We start from the raw sequence: 20,295 nt of genomic DNA on the forward strand, positions 1-20,295 counted from the left end.
ATTTTAGCCACACCTGTTGCTACAGGTGTATACAATTAAGCACATGGACATGCAATCTCCATAGACAAATATTGGCAGTAGAATGGGCTCAGTGACTTTCTACGTGGCACAGTTATAGGATGCCACCTTTCCAACAAGTCAGCCCACCAGGGTTGCCCCTGTCAACTGTAAGGGATGTTATTGTTAAGTAGAAGCATCTTGGAGCAACAACGGCTCAGTGGTAGACCACACAATCTCACAGAACGGGACTGACGAGTGCTGAAGCACGTAATGTGTAAAAAATCGCCTGTCCTTGGTTGCAACACGCACTATTGAGTTCCAAACTGCCTCTGGAAGCAACATCAGCAGAAGAACTGTTCATCGGGAGCTGAATGAAATGAGTTTCCATGGCCGAGCAGCCGCACACAAGCCTAAGATTACCATGTGCAATGCCAAGTGTTGGCTGGAGTGGTGTAAAGCTATCCTCCATTGGACGCTGGAGCAGTTGAAACACAATCTCTGATGCCAGGAGAACACCACCTGGAATGAGATGTTTGACGAGCAGGCGTCCACATACTTGTGTCTATATAGTGTAAAAACTAACTGACTTAAGCATTCAAAGAGGAAATCACACCAGGGTGAAAGCTGTCTGCTAAAATATTTTCAGGGAAAATAAGCTGGCATGTTAGAAAAAAATTAAGAAAGGATAGGGGAGTTCTTGGAATGACTGCCTGTTTCTTTCCTTCTTATACTCTCTCCCTCTGTCATTCTTTTTTTCTCCTTTCCTCTATCCCTCTTAGTTAAGGGAATAGAGCAAAAAGCTCTCGATGGAAGGAACGAGGTAGGAATTTTTGGGGGTCGGTGTGTCTAGCCGGAAGCTGGGCAAGAAAGAGAAAGAGTGGGGTAGAGAGAGAACACAGTGAACCCCACTCCCAAACCTTTTCAGCGTAACAGCCTGTATTAAGTTGTTTGGCACACATTGAAGAACAGGGCAAGAGACAGAGAGAGAAGAGGAAAAAAGAGGCAAAACAGAGCACCTCTCCCCTCCCACCCCTTAGTGAGACAGTCTAAATCATACTGGTTATAAGTGCTGTTGTTCTGTGAGTGTGATGCTGGTCAGACAGACCCAGGCGCAGACCTTCAAACCTTGCAGAGCTCCTCTCAGATCCTAAGCAACCCTGGAGAGCCTAGCCATCTACCCCCAGAAACTCTCGCCGCAGCCACCGCTCACTCCCTACAGTGACATGTACCCTGAGGAGACCCGTGGGGGTGGAGGGGCAGCCTCCATTGACTACCTGGAGGGAGTGGATGACTACATTGCCCATGCCCCTGGCCTCGTTCCCTTCTACAGTTCCTCCACCACGTCCCTGGATGCCCATGGACCCCCCTCGGACGGCAGCCTGCAATCACTTCTGTTTGTGCCCTCCACTCCCCAGCTCAGCCCCTTCCTCCACCACACCAGCCTCCCCAGCCAGTCTATCTACCTGGAGATCTCCTCCACACCCATAAAAAGGTGAGCGATATAACTGTCTTTGACCCTTATGGGGGGGCCAAGAGTTAATTATCTGGCTGAATGTGTGCGGCCTCAGATAGCTGTACTGTACCGAGGTGATCAAATCACATTTTATGTATAAAATAGCTTTATTTATACAGGTTTTTCTCATTGAGAACATCTCTTTTCCAAGAGAGACCTGGTCCAATAGCAGCAGGGGGAACAACGTTTCAGACAGAACAACTTACATACACTAACACAACATTAAACAAAATTATAAACACACATACAGTACAACAAACATTTAACGTTAAAAACAAGTTTGACTAAAAATAGCTGGCCAAAAGACAGCTGGCCTAAAGACTCTTCTATGATTATATACATCGATCAAGTGTTTAAACTCCACCAACAAAACTAGATCATCGAATTTTAAAATGTTCAGGAGAGAATTCCAGGCCCACGGAGCTAAGTAACTGAAACTATTTCTACCATGACTTGTTCTAATTTTTGGTACTGTTAGAAGCAAATGAGAATGGGACCGTAATTGATATTTATTTACCGACCGGACTAAAAAAAACAGAGATAAAATAGCATTTTACCCCATATGGCCTTATAAACCAGTGTATACCCGCGTTTAAGCCTACGACAGGTCAACGACGACCATCCAACAGCGCTGTAGAGATCACAGTGATGTGTTGGACGTACTTACAAGCCCTTGTAAGTAATGTGTAAGAGAGTGAGATCAGTGTCCCTATTCCACTCCATTTGATCGAAATGTTCGTTAGAGTTAGTGTTAATGCTTGTGATGTTAGTTTTAGCAGTGCTGTTTGGACAATGTGCTGACTATGTAGTGTTGTTCAACAGCTGCTGTTTCCCTGTTTTTCTTCTTCACCAGACCTCTGATTATGTAATTTGTCACAGAGCATTTCAATAGACATGTCATATTTTGCTCCATATGATTGCTTGGAGAGAAATGGAGGGATAGTCTACATTGATTGACATAGTTTAGGTTTAGTCTTTTTCTAATTGTACGCTTCAATTGACTGTCGTTACTCCACATTAACAATATGTATTTGTCTTCCTGTGATCACATTTTGTTATTTGGCTCAGTGTACTTTTGTTTCTCTAGCATCCTCTAAGTAGTCTGACAAACAATGACAGTCAGACAAAATAAATACTTTAAAACTAAACATGTACTCAGGACTTAGTTTCATAACACCTTTCTAATAATGTTTTGTCCTCAAAGTGGGGTATTATGCTCATTATATGTGACGTTACTAGGTGAGTTTCATTATAAAGTAAAACATTCATTATCAGAAGGGAAATATTTAGGCTGTTGAAAAGCCTTAGTTACGGAGCTCTAATTCCTCAGATTAGCGACTTTGCTAGAGACCTTGAGAAAAGAACAATATGTAAGAACAACAAAATGCACACGTACAGTTCATTTCCTGAATGAGGTGGAGACCGAGCTAGTTCCTGGGGGGATAATAGATGAGTCCAAGTTGCTGCTGTTAGCCATAATTGGCTTGAGGGATTGAGGGGCTCAATGGTGTTGTCGACCTCAACAAGACGAAGCTGCTATTCCTCCTGGGGAAGGCCTGCCCGGTCCAAGACCTCTATCACAGTTGACAACTTTACGATGTCAACTTTCCAGAGTGCAAAAAACTTTAGTGACCCTGGACAACACCCTGTTATTCTTTGAAAACATCAAAGCAGTGACTCGCTTATGGAAGTTCATGCTCTTCAACATCCATAGAGTACGAACTTTCTTCAAACCGGAAGCGGTACTTGTAATCTCCCGTCTGGTCTACTGCATCTCTGTTGGCTGAGCTCCCTGCTTGTGCCATCAAACCCCTGGAATTTATCCAGAACGCCGCAGCCCACTTAGTGTTCAACTCCACTGGTTCCCAGTCAAAGCTTGCATCCACGACAAGACCATGGTGCTTGCCTACGGAGCAGCAAGGGGAACTGCCCCTCCCTACCTTCAGGCTATGCTCAAACCCTACACCCCAACCCCAAGCACTCCGTTCTTCCACCTTTGGTCTCCGGGCCGTCCCACCCCTACAGGGGGTCAGTGCCCTCTTAGACCCGTCGAACGTCTTCTCTGTCCTGGCACCCCAAAGGTGGAATGAGCTTCCCCCTGAATCTAGGACTGTAGGTCCGAAACCCTACCTCTTCAAATAGTATCTTAAATAAGACATCCCTTATCCCCACCCCCATTGTATGAATTAAACATGTACTTCTGTTTTTGCTGAACTTATTACGTGTGGAAAAATGTACATTAACACGACTGATGTAGTTGTCTCACCTAGCTACGGTATCTCAAGATGAATGCTCTAACTGTAAGTCACTCTGGATAACAGCGCCTACTAAATTACTCAAATTAAATGTAGTCACCTCTTACAGCTCTCTTTATTGAATGAGAAAATATATTTGTTTGACTGATGTGAGATTTCTATCGGAGAAACTGATGTTGGTAATTTCAAGTTTTGAACGCACTTAAATTGAAACGGAGGCAGAGGTCATTGGAGGAGTATGTTTTCAAAGAGAACCAGCACATTTGTGTAGCCCATTTTGAATGAATGAGTTTGCAAAAGTGTTGTGATGTCATCTTGAAAATAAATTCAAAGAACAACTCCAGGTTGATTCGTCCCAGAAAAGCCAATCATCTGACCATCCTGACCAACCCTGTGTTGCAGGTCGAGTGTGGTAGCCAATCAGCAGTCAGTGTCCCAGGAGGAGCTCAGCAGTGCCTCCGACACTGCGGTGGAGTCAGGGTCAGGTTCAGGGCCAGGGGTCGGTGTGTTAGAGATGGCCAAGGAGACTAGGTACTGTGTGGTCTGCAGTGACTATGCCTCTGGGTATCACTACGGAGTTTGGTCCTGCGAGGGCTGCAAAGCCTTCTTCAAAAGGAGCATCCAAGGTAAGCCTCTCATCCCTACTATTATATCCCACTTTACTTCAAAACATTTAACTCCTTCTATTCACTGAATCAGAAGATGCACTCACGACCAAACTTTTTAAATTCATATCTAAGCCCTCTTCGCAATAAGGGTGCCACAAAAATACCACGTAATTCCCCATTCAGCACTGTACTCTATTAAAAGTAACTCATCTGACTGGCACCCAATGTTCCCTCTAAGCTGCATGCGAGCAGTAGCCCCACGAAGCTCTCCCAGCACTGCCATGCAGAAATATCAGCCCACAGAGAGAAGCACGTTATTGAACTTCACTGAGATTTCTAGAGCAGTGGTCACGTTGATCTCCAAGGCATTCCTAGTCGATTGCCAAACATTTCTGTAAAACATATATTTTTTAAATGGTTTCAGGCTGTTGCTAGTAGGTGTACCCGATTCAGCTGCCCTGTGTGCCGGCAAACTGTTGCCATTTTTGAACCATTTCATGTGTTTGAAGGTACAAACCCTGCCTTCCTGGTGGGCCCAGAGAGAAAATCAAGTGTACTATAGGACTACCGCTTGCCAACTAGATGGCTCAGATGACCGTGTCTGCAGTAATGTAGCAGACATAAGAAAGCTACAGCAACATTGATACTGTGAGATTTAAATACATTAAAAAAACATGATGACAGAGAGATTATTAACGAATACAGTGAAGAGCTGCTGTTTTTATGAGTGAGTTCCAGTGCAGGCTGAGGTGAGGACGGCTAGAAGTAATGACTGGAACGGAGTTAATTGAATGACAACCATGTATTTGATACCATTCCAAGAATTCTGCTCCAACCATTACAATGAGCCCAATTAAGATGCCACCAACCTCCTGTGGTGAGTTCATGTTTAAATTCTTACTCAGCACTGTCAACACTTTGATAAGTCATAAAATGTGCATTATTCCTATATACAGGGCTACAACAAGCACTGCATCAGTAATATATTAGTAGGAAAGTGAAACTACAGGCTTGCGTTGTAATTATTAGCCGCTTGGGTCTTTTTTAACATCGAGGAATATACTTTTTTCCCCCCCATAGGAGTAACAACATGAATTTGTGCAAGAGACAAAAATAATGCGGTGCGACTCGAGTTTCAGGTCCCATTTTGGTCAGTGTCAAGTGGAGGAAAGGAAGAGGGGAGGGATGTTGAGAGGTGGACCCTGAGTCTGCTGCTCTCTCCCTCCCCTGAGACTGACCATGAGATGGAGGCACCAGCAGCCCAGTAAAATAAAAATAAAAAGCAAATGCTCACTCAGCTGTGCCTCACAAGTAATACAACAACAGATCTAGTACCAGTTTGATCATATACAGTGGGGCAAAACAGTATTTAGTCAGCCACCAATTTTGCAAGTTTAAAAAGATGAGAGGCCTGTAATTTTCATCATAGGTACACTTCAACTATGACAGAAAAAATGAGAAAAAAAAATCCAGAAAATCACATTGTAGGATTTTTAATGAATTTATTTGCAAATGATGGTGGAAAATAAGTATTTGGTCACCTACAAACAAGCAAGATTTCTGGCTCTCACAGACCTGTAACTTCTTCTTTAAGAGGCTCCTCTGTCCTCCACTCGTTACCTATATTATTGGCACCTGTTTGAACTTGTTATCAGTATAAAAGACACCTGTCCAGAACCTCAAATTGTCACACTCCAAACTCCACTATGGCCAAGACCAAAGAGCTGTCAAAGGACACCAGAAACAAAATTGTAGACCTGCACCAGGCTGGGAAGACTGAATCAACAGGTAAGCAGCTTGGTTTGAAGAAATCAACTGTGGGAGCAATTTTTAGGAAATGGAAGACATACAAGACCACTGATAATCTCCCTTGATCTGGGTTCCACGCAAGATCTCACCCCGTGGGGTCAAAATTATCACAAGAATGGTGAGCAAAAATCCCATAACCACACGGGGGGACCTAGTGAATGACCTGCAGAGAGCTGGGACCAAAGTAACAAAGCCTACCATCAGTAACACACTACGCCGCCAGGGACTCAAATCCTGCAGTGCCAGACGTGTCCCCCTGCTTAAGCCAGTACATGTCCAGGCCCATCTGAATTTTGCTAGAGAGCATTTGGATGATCCAGAAGAAGATTGGGAGAATGTCATATGGTCAGATGAAACCCAAATAGAACTTTTTGGTAAAAACTCAACTCGTCGTGTTTGGAGGACAAAGAATGCTGAGTTGCATCCAAAGAACACCATACCTACTGTGAAGCATGGGGTTGGAAACATCATGCTTTGGGGCTGTTTTTCTGCAAAGGGACCAGGATGACTGATCCGTGTAAAGGGAAGAATGAATGGGGCCATGTATCGTGAGATTGAGTGAAAACCTCCTTCCATCAGCAAGGGCATTGAAGATGAAATGTGGCTGGGTCTTTCAGCATGACAATGACGAAGGAGTGGCTTCGTAAGAAGCATTTCAAGGTCCTGGAATGGCCTAGCCAGTCTCCAGATCTCAACCCCATAGAAAATCTTTGGAGGGAGTTGAAAGTCCGTGTTGCCCAGCAACAACCCCAGAACATCACTGCTCTAGAGGAGATCTGCATGGAGGAATGGGCCAAAATACAAGCAACCGTGTTTGAAAACCTTGTGAAGACTTGTGAAAACGTCTGACCTCTGTCATTGCCAACAAAGGGTATATAACAAAGTATTGAGAAACTTTTGTTATTGCCCAAATACTTATTTTCCACCATAACTTGAAAATAAATTCATTAAAAATCCTATAATGTGATTTTCTGGATTTTTCTTTCTCATTTTGTCTGTCATGGTTGAAGTGTACCTATGATGAAAATTACAGGCCTCATCTTTTTAAATTTGGAGAACTTGCACAATTGGTGGCTGACTAAATACTTTTTTGCCCCACTGTAGCCTAGCTCAAGATTTTAAATATCATTTTAAAAAATGTCCCGAAAAACAATCCGTTGGCAAGGCAAATCAAGCAAAGCTAATATGCGTTGATAATGTATTGGGCCTATAGCTTACTGCACAAACTTCATTGCTACAGTACTGTTTTTAATTGGTTAATGTTGCATAGGCTTATGTTTTTTAAGTAATGTTAAAAATAATCTTACCGTTAGATCGCTGCTTGTATTTTGACTCAGTGATCTTACCTCAAAAGGTCGGTGATCACTGTTTTGAGTTTCCTGTTAACATTATAAATGTTTCCCTTTACTGTGGCACGTGATCAAATCAAAGCAATATTAGCCACTTTCAATGCAACGTACGGAAACAAAATGAACTATGCAACAGATTTTGTTGTAGGCAGAACACATCGGAGTAGGATTCTATTGCATTGACATGCACTACTCAACCCGTACTCTACACAGACCAGTGTTCAGTCAGTTGCAATCAGTTGCAGTAGTCCTATATGCAAATGTTAATTACCATATATGGATCTGTGCCATTTACGTTGAACTGGATTGTGTTTACAGCATAAGCGGTCGTGACTAGATGTGCTTGTTTTGAGATCAAGACGAGAGCTGCGTGTAGCCACGTGTGCACATTTTGTTCATGTCTTTGCTAGTTAGTGAGTTATTAGCCCAGTTATAGATAATTTGTAGTCAATAATAGGGGGTGGATTGCTTCCTACAAGAGCACAAAATGTGTACATTTCTAGACACCTTTAAAAAGCAAGTCAGGTAAAGAGCTATTAATAAGCTAAATAGGCAGAGGGTAGCATAATTTGTCTGATTCTCTGTAATAATGGTATGAGAATAATAATGCATTTTCTTTTGTAAAGTGCTTTCTTGCATCAAACAACAATAGATTTTAAGTCACTTGTCTCAAGGACAAGTGGGAAACAGGTTAATGTCAAGCCCTGCATGTTTTTTTCAAAAGTCTTATGAAATGTACGCCTACATTGAACACCACACATTGGCTGCTACTGTAGGCTGAATGATAGAACAGCTATTTCCCTGTTAAAATTGAATGGAATGCATTTTCTTCATTGTTTTTGATGGTAGTCCACTCTGGTAGGCCTACATTATGATCAAATAGCCAGAGTAGCCTACATGGCCACTGTTAAAACTGTAGGGGGTACAGCCTAAGTGTTAACAGTAAACGCATGCTCTAAGTTTTCACAACGGTCAAGTTTGCACTCAGCAGACCTGACATTTGTTCAGCGCTGGGAAAAAATGAGAGGGAACATTGCTGGCACCCACTGTGGGCACATGAATATTATTGAGAAATCAACCTTGACATTGGCTGTTAATTGTTCCTGGTTCCTAGCCAGCTTCAAACCTCTTACAGAGAGAAGACCATCGAAGTTTAACTGTCATTTACCAGGGCCACTTTAGTGACATTGCTAAAGGTACATTGGGTGTAGCGAAGGAACTAATCAAAGAGATCAGAACGTCCTGAATTAAGGGAAAATATAATGTTTCTTTCACATCTGAATGAGAGTGTAGCTTTTTTTGCAAGTGTCTTGTATAGTAGGTATTATGCCATAGACAGTTTTCATTATTACTGAAATAGAACATGTTGTAAAACCATATTCTAATGTGCTTTCAAAGTTGAATAGGCTACCCTAGGTAGCGGAGTTAATTTTACCTTGTACGGCAGAGGAATCTTAAATTACATTTCATGACGTTCCGAGGGGGTGGACATCACACAACAAAAGACACACAATCAGAACACAGTAGTCTCATGGTAATAAAACAATGTAGATACTACAGTTGAATTCACTCTATGCCAGAGAAATATGAAAAAGCGGTATAGTGTTCCTCTCTGTCAAATAACCTCAAACTGTGTGCCAGTCCCCGTGATTGGATCACAATAAAGTTTTCTTCCAGGTCACAATGACTACATGTGCCCTGCGACCAACCAGTGTACCATCGACAGGAACCGTAGGAAGAGCTGCCAGGCATGCCGCCTCAGAAAGTGTTACGAAGTGGGCATGATGAAAGGAGGTGAGCACAATAGTGCTCACGTGTGTGCCCGCACACACACACACAACTTACGGTTTGGCTTGCCTCAGTAGTGTGAAAAGGGTAGTATTAGTTAAGACTGCTTGATGCTGAAACGACAGGCGGTGTGTGGCTAAGCATTGTGTGTGCAGATAAAATAGAGACATATTTTACCATGGTGTAACGGTCATCGTTGTGTGAAGAAGGATCGGACCAAATCGCAGCATGGTAAGTGTTCCTGATTTTTATTAACACTAGAACAAAATAACAGAGTGAGAAATGAAACCGTCCTGTCAGGTGCAGAACACTAAACAGAAAACAACTACCCACAAAACACAGGTGAGAAAAGGCTACCTAAGTATGGTTCCCAATCAGAGACCACAATAGACAGCTGTCCCTGATTGAGAACCATACCCGGCCAAAACAAAGAAATACAAAAACATAGAAAGCTGAACATAGAATGCCCACCCAAATCACACCCTGACCAAACCAAGAAAGAGACATAAAAAGCTCTCTAAGGTCAGGGCGTGACACATGGCCCTGAACCACTTTTCTCTGATGGATGTAAAGGATTGATTAGTAGCCTACACACCCACAGTTTTGTTTTCATACTTCATGAATACACACACATCCATCCATACACATACACACAGTGAAATTCTACAGCAAGGAAAAGATATGAAGTTATATGTGGGAGTAAGAGTGTAAATAGCGAGATAGGTGTGTGTATGCTTGGGTGTGTGTGTGTGTTCGTTACCAACTCTACTCTAAACTCCAGGCCCGCGGTGGACCGGGTTCCGCGGTGGGCGGGTTCTCCAGAGGGATAAGCGGCGTGGTGGCACTGCTGGTGGCACTGCTGGTGACAACAGTGTCCTGGAGCACAGCAAAGCGTCCACTCAGGATAGTAGCAAGAACAGCAGCTTCGGTGGTGGAGGAGGAGGAGAAGGGCGGCTCAAGATCACCATGCCTCCTGAACAGGTCTGAACATTTTCACTGGCTTCCTACATTTCATATATCTCCAATGTAGCCACTTTCATTTAGCAACAGTCCTAAACAATTCAGTTAATACAAATGAATATGTAAGTGGAAACACAAAGTAACAAACAAAGTACCAGGATTATTATCTTCCTCGCTAGCAATCATAACCAAGGGTAAAATTGGAATTAAATGCACAGTGCCAGACTTCCTGCTCTCCTCTCCCAGGTGCTGTTCCTGCTGCAGGGTGCGGAGCCTCCAGCCCTGTGTTCTAGTCAGCAGTTGGGCCGTCCCTACACAGAGATCACCATGATGACCCTGCTCACCAGCATGGCTGACAAGGAGCTGGTACACATGATCGCCTGGGCTAAGAAAATACCAGGCAAGAACCTAACACGGCACAGAAATTATACAGTGCCTTCGGAAAGTATTCAGACACCTTGACTTTTTCTACATTGTTATGTTACAGATTTATTCTGAAATGGATTAAGTGACCAGTTTTCCTCAGCAATCTACACACAATAGCCCATAATGAGAAAACAAAAGCAGGTTTTTAGATAATTTTGCAAATGTAAATAAAAATAAATGTTATTTACATAAGTATTCAGAACCTTTGATATGAGACTCGAAATTGAGTTCAGGTGCGTCCTGTTTCCATTGATCATCCATTTAGATGTTTCTACAGCTTCATTGGAATCCACCTGTGGTCAATTCAATTGATTGGACATGATTTGGAAAGGCACACACCTGTCTATTTAAGGTCCCACAGTTGACCGTGCATGTCAGAGTAAAAACCAAGCCATGAGTTTGAAGGAATTGTCCGTAGAGCTCCGAGACAGGATTGTGTCGAGGCACAGATCTGGGGAAGGGTACCAGTGGTCCTTCTGTGGCTCAGTTGGTAGAGCATGGCGCTTGTAACGCCAGGGTAGTGGGTTCGATTCCCGGGACCACCCATACGTAGAATGTATGCACACATGACTGTAAGTCGCTTTGGATAAAAGCGTCAGCTAAATGGCATATATTATTATTATTATTATTATTATTATTACCAAATTCCACAAGAACACAGTGGCCTCCATCATTCTTAAATGGAAGATGATTGGAACCACCAAGACTCTTCCAATAGAACCTTCTAGAAGGACAACCATCTCTGCAGCACTCCACCAATAAGGCCTTTACTGTAGAGAGCCAGACGGAAGCCACTCCTCAGTAAAAGGCACATGACAGCCCCAAAAAGGCACCTAAAGACTCTCATGCCATGAGAAACAATATTCTCTGGTCTGATGAAACCAAGATTGAACTCTTTGGCCTGAATACCAAGTGACACATATGGAGAAAACCTGGCACCATTCCTATGGTGAAGCATGGTGGTGGCAGCGTCATGCTGTGGGGAAGTTTTTCAGTGGCAGGGACTGGGAGACTAGTCAGGATCGAATAAAATATTAACATAGCAAAGTACAGACAGATTCTTGATGAAAACCTGCTCCAGAGCACTCAGGACATGGAAGGTTCACCTTCCAACAGGACAACGACTCTAAGCACACCGTCAAGACAACGCAGGAGTGGCTTCGGGACAAGTCTCTGAATGTCCTTGTGTGGCCCAGCCAGAGCCCGGACTTGAACCTGATCAAACATCTCTGAAGAGATCTGGGAGCAACACTCCCCATCCAACCTGACAGAGCTTGACAGGATCTGCAGAGAAGAATGGGAGAAACTCCCTAAATACAGGTGTGCCAAGCTTGTAGTGTCATACCCAAGAAGACCAGATGCTGTAATCACTGCCAACGGGGCTTCAACAAAGTACTGAGGGTCTGAATACTTATGTAAATGTGATATTTGTTTTGATAAATTAGCAACATTTCTAAAAACCTGTTTTTGCTTTGTCATTATGGGTGGGGTGTTTTGTGTAGATTGATGAGGGGGAAAAAACGATTTAATACATTTTAGAATAAGGCTGTAACGCAACAAAGTAAAAAAAGGCAAGGTGTTTGAATACTTTCCAAAGGTACTGTATATGATGTTGTAACATGGCTTCTATAGTACTCATTATCTCTCTCTTTCTCTCTCACACACACAGACACACACAGAAAATACACACACACACAGAGTAGACCCCCACACAATCCTAGACTTCAGCCTTCATATGACTGCTTACGCAACCACTTTCCTCCTGTATTGGCCGGCCTTGGTAGTGGCAGTGGCCAGCTGCTGAGGTTGCACACACACACACACTGGGACATTACAGGCATTAGGTTGATGATTACAGTCACCATCTCAAAGGGTCGTTTGGGCATAACCACTGCTACCCAATGGAGCCACACACACACACACAACCTCCCCGTGACATTGTCTAAGTAAAAACTGATGTTATTATGTCCCAGTGTGCGTCACTAAGAACCCAAAAGCACACCCGTTTTAGGAGTCTTTAGCCATGTACAGAGAGGAAAAATGGAAGGGAATGGGATGTAATTGGATATGAATTAGGACAGCTGAGTTGTGCTGATAAGGACCCATGCCAGGCCAGCAAAGGGTTTGCAGATAGGACAATTCACAATGGCTGTTATGTGGCAAGGTTGTAATAAGTTTAATGCATAGCATTTATCTTTACCTAAGAATTCAGATCAGAGAAAAAACATTATCCTGGAAAAATACAACCATCACATGATAATATACATATTGATCTGATTCAACTAGAGGCTTCGTCCAGTCAACCACAGATTAAAGGAAATCAGCACTTTCATTACTTTGCATTTGCACTGTGTGGGGGAGCTTCTATCCTTTGAATGACAATTTGACTATTAAATGAGTAATGTGACCATCTTAAAGTGGTTGAATGGACTAGTGGTTAATGTATGGTTGATAGTGGGTTTATATATGGTTTGACCCCAGTGTGACTGTGTCTCCTGTACTGGTAGGTTTCCAGGAGCTGTCTCTCCATGGCCAGGTGCAGTTGCTTGAGAGTTCCTGGCTGGAGGTGCTGATGATCGGACTCATTTGGAGGTCCATCCCCAGCCCTGGGAAACTAATCTTCGCCAAGGACCTCATACTTGACAGGTGGGTACACACACACATGAAATATATTGTATAAGAAACCAATCTAAATTGTAGATGTCCATTTCGCATATTGTCTGTGTACGTCTACTGAAGGCCATGTCACAATGAGCCTAATTATGATAGTCCCATGGAGAAAGAAACACACTGTTTCACCTGCACAAGTCCCCATCATTACACTTTAACATTGGCAGAGGGGAGTGAAATGTCATCAAAATGGTGACTCTTGGGTAAGATGGAAACATCATGCAAGACGGCATGAGAGAAAGGGGGGAAAGACCGAGAGATGGAAAGAGAGGGAGAGGAGGCCAAGAGGGCGTATTTTTCACGCACAGCCTGTTCCCTTCATTTACCCCCACCATGTTCAAAGTAAACAAGTTTCACAGAGCTGCAGGCCCTTCCTAAAGGGAAAGAGGGAGAGGGTGACATGAAATAAGGAGAGAGGAAGAAGGGCTGTTACTCTCTCGTTAATGTCTATGATGTTCTCATTTGATCTGAGTTTTATTATAGAGCATTACTTCTGACACCAGGTCCATAGCTAGCCACTTTGACATGATGAGTAAAATGGTGCAGGAGAGGTGGGAAGGCTCGTTGAGTTAGGGGGCAACTATCAAACTTATTCTAGATGGCTGCTCTTCAGAAATACTGTATGATTATTGTTCTTACCCTGACCACCATCTCTGGTCCAGTGCTGCAGTCGCTCAGAGTTTCACTGTACTTTACTTATGTCTCATCCCGACTCATATGGAAAATAAGAATTAAAAATGAAGATTATTTGTACAAAAATCTGATAGGCTCCTAATTAGATTACGTATCTGAGAAGGTTTTTATGTTTTACCTTGTATGTCAGTAATGCATTTGTATATGTGTTAACTTACACTGAATATACAAAACATTAGGAACACCTGCTCTTTCCATAAGACTGATCAGGTGAAAGCTATGATCTCTTATTGATTTCACTTGGTACATCCACTTCAAACAGTGTAGATGAAAGGGAGGAGACCGGTTAAAGAAGGAATGTTTCATTAGTTTTACCCTTTTTCATGATATCCAATTGGTAGTTATAGTCTTGTCCCATCGCTGCAACTCCCGTACGGACACAGGAGAGGTGAAGGTCGAGAGCCATGCGTCCCCCGAAACACGTAAAATGCAATTGTGTTCGTTGTCCGTAGTTTATGCCTGCCCATACCATAACCCCACCGCCACCACATCAGCAAACCGCTTGCCAACACAAAGCCATACACATGGTCTGCCAAATTCTCTAAAACAACGTTGGAGGAGGCTTATGGCGGCTCAATTCTCTGGCAACAGGTCTGTTGGACATTCCTGCGGTCAGAATGCCAATTGCACTGTCCCTCAAAACTTCAGACATCTATGGCATTGTGTTGTGACAAAACTGCACATTTTAGAGTGGCCTTTTATTATCTCTAGCACAAGGTGCACCTGTATATTGATCATAATGTTTAATCAGCTTCTTAATTTGCCACACCTGTCAGGTGGATGGATTATCTTGGCAAAATATAAATGCTCACTAACAGGGATGTAAACAAATTTGTGCACATCATTTGAGAAAAATAAGCTTTTTGTGCATATGGAGCATAATCTGGGAACTTTTATTCCAGCTCATGAAACACAGGACTAACACTTTACATGTTGCATTGATATTTTGTTCAGTGTATAAGAAAAGTGTATGTTCTGACAATGTGACCTCTACAAAATAAATGCTTTTCTTATAGGTTTTGTTTTTGTAAGTCAACGCATAACAAAAAAAACATGACAATTACTATATTTGTATATACATTTTCAGGAATGAATTTCCATTGTTATGGCATGTGGATGTTTCTACAACTGTGCCTTTGGTCTCCCACCCAGGCTTTTAACCAAGCCCCCAGCCCTGTTTAGCTTTGATATTTGTCACTTACTATTACCAATGTGCTATTGTTGAGGGATCTCCACTTAATAATGAAAGAGATTCACTGCTTCTTTCAAAGTTGTTCCTATCCTTCTCCCTCCTCCTTCGCATCCCCCTCTCCTCCTCCTCCCCTTCTTCCTCCTTCTGCTTTCACCCTTTCCTCCTGCTCTTCCTCGTGGCAGACTTGGCTTCTTTCTTCAATAAGTGTAACGTTGCGTGCGACTCACTTCAGACAGTGCTATGCAATTGCTTTGAAATGTGTGTATCTCATGTATGGGAGACCTTAGAAGGCTTAACTTACATGTCTTTTGCATGTTATTATACAACTGGAACATGTATTTTATGTCTAAATGTTACCCATCCTTTTAAGTCAGATATTACAAGAATCTAATATGAACCTTGTATGTGTATTTGCTGCCATATGTATTACTTACAAGTTCTAGGTGGAACATACAGGAATCTTGTTAAATTATTCTGTATCTTTCCATATGGGGGATCTTTGACCTCCAGGAGTGAAGGGGACTGTGTGGAGGGCATGGCTGAGATCTTTGACATGCTCCTGGCCACTGTGTCTCGCTTCCGCATGCTCAAACTAAAGCCTGAGGAGTTTGTGTGTCTCAAAGCCATCATCTTGCTTAACTCTGGTGAGTGTGTTATTCTAAGCTATTAAAGATGCTTTGCTTAGTATGTTTTGTTGTTGTGAGTGTGACCTGACTTCAATCCTGGGTTAGCCTTGGCTGTGATTGAACATGAAGTGTGTATGATAGAAAAACATCTCCATTAAGATTTTTTTTGGTCCAATCACAAATGTTTTTTTCTGTTTGAGGCAGATTCCGACCCAAGTGAAGCGCACGTAAATGGAACGAAATTCACTATTTATGCACATTTCTCTCTTTGCATATTCTGACCTTGAATTTAAGCATGGGAATAGCATGCTATTCACCCGCTATTCATTTGGGGTGGAGATCAAAGAAATGAAGATGTGGTGGTGTCTACACATACTCCGTATTCTGACCAAAAAGACAGTAACTGCTCATAGTGTGGAACTGACAGAAATCACCGTTACTTTATGCAGTTACTGCTTACTTGACCCCCATTTTCTCCAAAACACAATACAATAGAGGCAGGATACTTGTCCACATGATTAAGCATGTATTTCATGTAGCAAAAATGACCAACTCATTTTTTACCAAATGAGCAGTTACTGCCTTTTTGCTTGGTAGGGCAGTATACCCACATAGGCCTACATAACTGTCACTTTAGTGTTAGTTTCCTTACATTTTGCATCATTCCATTACATAGTTTACCTTTCTTTCCTCTGTCACATTTGTGTGTTTGTCCTGAGGATCGCTGGCAATAGTGGATCATATGTCACCACCTCCACCGAAGTCGGTTTCTCTCCTTTTTCGGTCTGTGTTCAGCGGTCTTCTAGCCATCATCGATCCACTTTTCATTTTCCATTTGTTTTGTCTTCCCACACACCTGGTTTCAATTCCCTCAATATATATGTTGTGTGTTTAACCCTCTGCCCCCCCATGTCCTTGTCCGGAATTGTTTTATTGTAAGTGCATGTGCACGTTATTCTGGTGCGCGACAGGTTTTGTACCCATTGATTGTTTGTTCTGGATGCCGGTGGTTTTATGTATTAAACTGCTCCGTTGTGAACCCAGTTCTTGCTCTCCTGCACCTGACTTCCCTGCCGCCAGTACGCACCACTTACATCATATTAAGCTAACATATTATAATTTGAGACACATAGCCTATTTTTATCATTATGGAACACAGGCCATAGGTAGCAGTTTAAACATGGAGCCTGGCGCACAGTTCACAACAACTGGAATGTTATCACAGTTCTATGATCAGTGAGAATTATTAGGGTAGATTTGTGGGACTACTGTTCAATTGTAAACTTTTGTCATCTTCCAATATTTAATGGATTGAACAATTGACTATGGCAACTTTCAGGATGAATCAAGCCACTGTATTTTTGGTTCACCAATATTTTGTGCTTAAAGACTTGCAAACACCATTTTTTTCCCCCCTTCATTATTTATAAGTACTTTCCTAACCCTAAATTATATACAAGATCAGAATATTTTTAAATCTACCAATTGTTGCTGAAAAGGAGACTAATGTCTGTATTTAGGCCTACATGGCTTTATTTAATTGATCCCTAATATTCTGAACTGTTTTTGTCCATTATACTCTGAGTCTGTAAAGAAAATTCTAACGGTACACCAAATTTAAATGGTTGGCTTTAGATAAATGTACTGAAAACGCTATTGAATGAAAACTCCACTAAAATCTGTGGGCCAGCAAGTGGAAGAGTTTTCAGTAGGTGAATTACATTAATTCAGCGCAAGGGAACCACACCTGCAAAGCCTGCTAAATGTCTGAATAGCAACTACTCATAAGTGCGTAAGAATGGCGGAGTTTCCTAAGTCTGAATCGGCCACTTTCTGAACATGGTGTAGAACTAATGCATTCTGTTGCCCTTTAGTAAAAGGATGAACTCTGCTTTTATGCCACTCAAGAGCATTTGCTGTGAACAGAATTTGTTATTTCTCAATGTACCCTATAACTGTTACCATGACAACTGGGCCAGCTGTTCTATGTGTGTTGACTGAGAGAAAATTCTGTGTTTGTTTTGAGACTGACTAGTATGTAAGAGACAGACATACCTTAGCAATGGGTGTTGTTGCAGGTTTCTGATCTTATTAATTGATGAGTTAGCAGTTGCTGCATTGAGAACATCACCCTTTTCCCTGTCTTTGTCTAATTTTTTCTTTACTTAAAACCCTTGTAGGTACAATAACCTCTCCTCTGTCTCTATCCTCATTCCCTCTAGGTGCCTTCTCCTTCTGTTATTACTCTGTGGAGTCCCTGCACAACAGCCCAGAGGTGCAAAGCATGTTGGACAACATCACTGACGCCCTCATTCACCACATCAGCCAATCAGGAGCCTCGGTGCAGCAGCAGTCCCGACGGCAGGCCCAGCTCCTGCTCCTGCTCTCACACATCAGACATATGAGGTGAGGAGGGCACTCTATCTAGCGGAGGAGCACTAAGGAGAGGGGGGGGGATTAGGGGAGTTTGGTTAGGAGACTGCTGTTTTTCTTACACATCAGACACATTATATGAGGAGTTCAAACTACACGAGGGGACACATGCTCCTGATGATGTAAATTCAGATTCTGAAAGTCGAGGCGCAGTTTAGACCTAGGCAAAGGGAATGTTCATATTATCTGTCAGTTATATACAGTATGATCATCATTTATTTGGTTATACCCATAGATTATATTTCTGTGGTTATCAATATCCCCTCTCACTCCTCTTATTTTCTCCTCTCTGTAGCAACAAAGGCATGCAGCACCTGTACAGCATGAAGTGTAAGAACAAAGTGCCTCTGTACGACCTGCTCCTGGAGATGCTGGACGCTCACAGGATCCACTCCCCAGGCAAGGTGGCCCAAGCCTGGGGACAGGCCAAGGGGGAGCCCCTCTCTACCAAAGGCTCCAGCATAGGACCCAAGCAAGGCAACCAAGATACCCAGCTCAGAAGCCCCGGTCCTGGGGTACTCGAGTATGGCACTCCACACTCTGACCGGAGCCCCATTCCATGATGAGATGTAGAAATAGGTATTTGTAGATATGGAAGATGTAAAAGTCCTTCCATGCGATATAGTATATGTAGAGAAATATTTTGACATTTGTGGAGGTGAGAGTAAGTTAAAAAATATATACATGAATTTGTTATTTGTAATATTTGTTTATAATTTATGTGAATCATTTAATAGATAGTTAAAATGATTTAGCAGAGATCCGTTGAATGTTTAGAAACGTTCGCATTTTGTACTGGCTCACGACAGACTGCAATGTGCTCCGTCTCACCAGATGTTGCCTTTCACAACATTTAGAAACATTTGAGTGAAGTGTTTTCTGTGGCTTTAGCAGCATAGATCTTGATAGAGAGCAGCTAGTCAATGTTGATCAATGCATTATACCCTGTGAACATGAGCTTTGTGTGCCTTGACCAAATTTCCCTGTAACCTAAGCTAACATATGGAATTGTTTTAAGATGGCCATACCAAGGATCATTTAGCTATTTGATTTTGAATTTTAGAACCCCTTAAAGTATCAAAACATAGATAAAGAATTATTGGATGAAACATTGAATTTGGCATTACTACTATTAGCCAACAGAAATGCATTGTATAACAGATTCACTACATGGAACAACATGTATTTATCCCCTTGAAACAATTGACGAAATTGGATATTTAAGGTATTACTGCATTCGTAATTTATATTGTACAGCACTCTTACAGCATTTCAGTTGATGGACAGAAAATAATGTTTTTTGGACCATTTTATATGGTTCAAAAACAGAAGTAATGTAATAGCCCTACAGTTAGAGGTGTCATAACAACCATAAAACCTAGCGGCCAAACAGGGAAATGGTTCCAATCGTTTTTCCACCATTCATTTTTCCCATAGGGGATTTTAGAAACACTTCAAATAAAGACAGTTCACAGAATTGTCCATTTTAAAGAAACGTAGCCAATTGATTCATTACTACATTTAGCCAACAGTAGATAGTTAATCCAGAGATTCTTGCCTTTGCCTCAGTTTGGCAGTAACGTTCGGATCATCATGGCATTGGTAGTTCTTCATGATAGGCACATTAGCAGCTAATTTGCATGTCATTTTTGGGAGGTAAATACAGGCAAATATATTGATAAGTTACCTTGTCCTAGAGGGATTTACAAGGTTATCAAAACGTCACGCCAGGGTAAGTGTACTCAGAATAGAGCCCTTCTTTTAAGTGATTCTAAAATCCCATATGGGACAAATGTATGGTGGAAAAACTATTGGAACTGTTTCCCTGTTTGCCCACTATGTTTTATGGGTATTATGACTCATACTGCGGTACTCTATTTAGCCTTTTTTTGCAGCTGTTCTGTTAATATTTAATTGCTTACTCTAACAGATTGTTTTGTTAATTTAATCTAATTATGTAATGTTTGTGGAAA

General features: G+C 42.1%; 1 pseudogene; it reads left to right on the forward strand.

The window, feature by feature from the left end:
* The first annotated feature begins 786 nt into the window (after positions 1-786).
* LOC118398381 (estrogen receptor-like) lies at positions 787-19,733 on the forward strand (annotated as a pseudogene).
* Positions 19,734-20,295: the final 562 nt, after the last annotated feature.

Source organism: Oncorhynchus keta, chromosome 19 (assembly GCF_023373465.1).
Source record: "Oncorhynchus keta strain PuntledgeMale-10-30-2019 chromosome 19, Oket_V2, whole genome shotgun sequence".
Lineage (NCBI taxonomy): Eukaryota > Metazoa > Chordata > Actinopteri > Salmoniformes > Salmonidae > Oncorhynchus > Oncorhynchus keta.